Below are 3,663 nucleotides of genomic sequence, written 5' to 3'. Positions count from 1 at the left end.
GACATTAATCAACGTTTCAGTAAAAGTGACCGTTTTTGCCAGCCGGCTAATTTTTTACCTCAGTCCCTGGGCAGGTTATTAAAACAATTACAATAACAATACAGACATACAATGAGCAGTGACCACATGCAGAGTAACATAGGGGAAGCAACACGTAGCACACAGACAGTCCTCTTCTGGCTGTGCTGGGTAGAGAGGAACCAGGCTATGAGGGGTGGCCAGTCCTCTTCTGGCTGTTCTGGGTGGAGAGGAACCAGGCTATGAGGGGTGGCCAGTCCTCTTCTGGCTGTGCTGGGTGGAGAGGAACCAGGCTATGAGGGGTGGCCAGTCCTCTTCTGGCTGTGCTGGGTAGAGAGGAACCAGGCTATGAGGGGTGACCAGTCCTCTTCTGGCTGTGCTGGGTGGAGAGGAACCAGGCTATGAGGGGTGGCCAGTCCTCTTCTGGCTGTGCTGGGTAGAGAGGAACCAGGCTATGAGGGGTGGCCAGTCCTCTTCTGGCTGTGCTGGGTAGAGAGGAACCAGGCTATGATGGGTGGCCAGTCCTCTTCTGGCTGTGCCGGGTGGAGATTATAACAGAACATGGCCAAGATGTTCAAATGTTCATAGATGACCAACAGGGTCAAATAATAATAATCACAGTGGTTGTCGAGGGTGCAACAGGTCAGCACCTCAGGAGTAAATGTCAGTTTGCTTTTCGTAGCCGATCACATTCAGAGTATCTTTTCCGCTCCTCTAGAGAGTTGAAAACAGCAGGTGCGGTAGAGAGAGAGAGTTGAAAACAGCAGGTCTGGGACAGGTAGCACATCCGGTGAACAGGTCAGGGTTCCATAGCCGCAGGCAGAGCAGCTGAAACTGGAGCAGCAGCACGGCCAGGTGAACTGAGGACAGCAAGGAGTTATCAGGCCAGGTAGGCCTGAGGCATGGTCCTAGGGCTCAGGTCCTCCGAGAGAGAGAGAAAGAAAGAAAGAATTAGAGAGAGCATACATAAATTCACACAGAACACCGGATAAGCCAAGGGGGGGCAACAACCCAGACAGGAAGATCACGTCAGTGACTCAACCCACTCAAGTGACACACCCCTCCTAGGGACAGCATGGAAGAGCACCAGTAAGCCAGTGACTCAGCCCCCGTAATAGGGTTAGAGGCAGAGAATCCCAGTGGAGAGAGGGGAACCGGCCAGGCAGAGACAGTAAGGGCGGTTCGTTGCTCCAGTGCCTTTCCGTTCACCTTCACACTCCTGGGCCAGACTACACTCAACCATAGGACGTACTGAAGAGATGAGTCTTCAATAAAGACTTAAAGGTTGAGACCGAGTCTGCGTCTCTCACATGGGTAGGCAGACCATTCCATAAAAATGGAGCTCTATAGGAGAAGGCCCTGCCTCCAGCCGTTTGCTTAGAAATTCTAGGGACAATTAGGAGGCCTGCGTCTTGTGACCGTAGCGTACGTGTAGGTATGTACGGCAGGACCAAATCGGAAAGATAGGTAGGAGCAAGCCCATGTAATGCTTTGTAGGTTAGCAGTAAAACCTTGAAATCAGCCCTTGCCTTAACAGGAAGCCAGTTTAGGGAGGCTAGCACTGGAGTAATATGATAATTTTTTTTGGTTCTAGTCAAGATTCTAGCAGCCGTGTTTAGCACTAACTGAAGATTATTTAGTGCTTTATCCGGGTAGCCGGAAAGTAGAGCAGATCAACATACAGCAAGCAACACATAGCATGCAGACAGATCAACACAGGACAAGCAATGTGTAGCATGCAGACAGATGAACATAGGACAAGCAATGTGTAGCATGCAGACAGATCAACATAGGACAAGCAACACGCAGCATGCAGACAGATGAACATAGGACAAGCATCATGTAGCATGCAGACAGATCAACATAGGACAAGCAACACGCAGCATGCAGACAGATCAACATAGGACAAGCATTGTGTTGCATGCAGACAGATCAACATAGGACAAGCAACACGCAGCATGCAGACAGATCAACATAGGACAAGCAATGTGTAGCATGCAGACAGATCAACATAGGACAAGCAACAGGTAGCATGCAGACAGATCAACATAGGACAAGCAACAGGTAGCATGCAGACAGATAAACATAGGACAAGCAACAGGTAGCATGCAGACAGATCAACATAGGACAAGCAACAGGTAGCATGCAGACAGATAAACATAGGACAAGCAACAGGTAGCATGCAGACAGATAAACATAGGACAAGCAACAGGTAGCATGCAGACAGATCAACATAGGACAAGCAACACGCAGCATGCAGACAGATCAACATAGGACAAGCAACAGGTAGCATGCAGACAGATAAACACAGGACAGGCAACACGCAGCATGCAGACAGATCAACACAGGACAAGCAACACGCAGCATGCAGACAGATCAACATAGGACAAGCAACACGCAGCATGCAGACAGATCAACATAGGACAAGCAACACGCAGCATGCAGACAGATGAACACAGGACAAGCAACACGCAGCATGCAGACAGATCAACATAGGACAAGCAACACGCAGCATGCAGACAGATCAACATAGGACAAGCAACACGCAGCATGCAGACAGATCAACACAGGACAAGCAACACGCAGCATGCAGACAGATCAACATAGGACAAGCAACACGCAGCATGCAGACAGATCAACACAGGACAAGCAACACGCAGCATGCAGACAGATCAACACAGGACAAGCAACACGCAGCATGCAGACAGATCAACATAGGACAAGCAACACGCAGCATGCAGACAGATCAACATAGGACAAGCAACACGCAGCATGCAGACAGATCAACACAGGACAAGCAACACGCAGCATGCAGACAGATCAACATAGGACAAGCAACACGCAGCATGCAGACAGATAAAAGGACAAAAAGCAACAAAACCAAATCCATAAAAGCAGCAAAAATATGTTTCCACACCTCACCAGCTACAGACAACAGATAAGATGGAAAGTGTCAATACACAGCTAGGGATTATGTTCATTAGTCTTATTGGCTTAGAGCCATGTCTTTATGTTCACAAGTCTGATTGGCCTTTAGCCATGTCTTCATGGTTTTTGTGTGAAGGTGTGGTAGATGGTGCAGTTATGTGTGTCTAATGGCAGAGTGTTCCAGACATGGGAAGCTCTCACAGAGAAAGCAGATTGACTCTTAAGGGAACTATACAGTCACCTCTCATGGCAGACCTGGATCAGCTGCCATGGGTTTGGGGTCTCTGTTTGACTAGAGTACTGAGTGGAGGGGCAGGGGTCATTTAGGATCTTGAATACAAGGCATGCGTCGGTGTATTGCACTCAGAAGCTCATGCTTTCTGAGGATGTAACAGTGATGATGGCTATTGGGCTTCCGGTCGAGCACTTTGAGAGCCTGTTTGTAGACAGACTGAATGGGTTTTAATATTGTACAGCAAGCTTGGGTCCAACCAGTCAAGCGGTAGGTTAAGTGGGGAGAGTATCATAGTATTGAAGTACAGGTTTGCTGCCTCTGTAGTCAAACTATTATGTAAGAATCTGAAATTAGCTACGTTGATTTTAGTTATTTGAGTTACCTTTTTTCACCTGCATTTAAAAAAGAGGTTGGAATCAAGAATGATGACAAGGTACCTAAAATCAGATACCACCTGGAGCTCCTCCCCCTGATGACACGTA

At 48.1% G+C, this 3,663-nt stretch overlaps 1 long non-coding RNA gene across 1 annotated transcript; it reads left to right on the top strand.

Moving 5' to 3' along the window:
* Positions 1-616: 616 nt before the first annotated feature.
* On the top strand, positions 617-948 carry LOC115184216 (uncharacterized). The gene is made up of 2 exons (XR_003874227.1): positions 617-753; positions 786-948. It is a non-coding gene; the product is annotated as an uncharacterized LOC115184216 (long non-coding RNA).
* The last annotated feature ends 2,715 nt before the right edge of the window (positions 949-3,663 follow it).

The sequence above is a fragment of the Salmo trutta genome, unplaced genomic scaffold (assembly GCF_901001165.1).
Source record: "Salmo trutta unplaced genomic scaffold, fSalTru1.1, whole genome shotgun sequence".
In the NCBI taxonomy this organism is placed as follows: Eukaryota; Metazoa; Chordata; class Actinopteri; order Salmoniformes; family Salmonidae; genus Salmo; species Salmo trutta.
The sequence above is the reverse complement of the archived record's forward strand: the minus strand, read 5'-3'. Positions and strand labels throughout refer to the sequence as shown.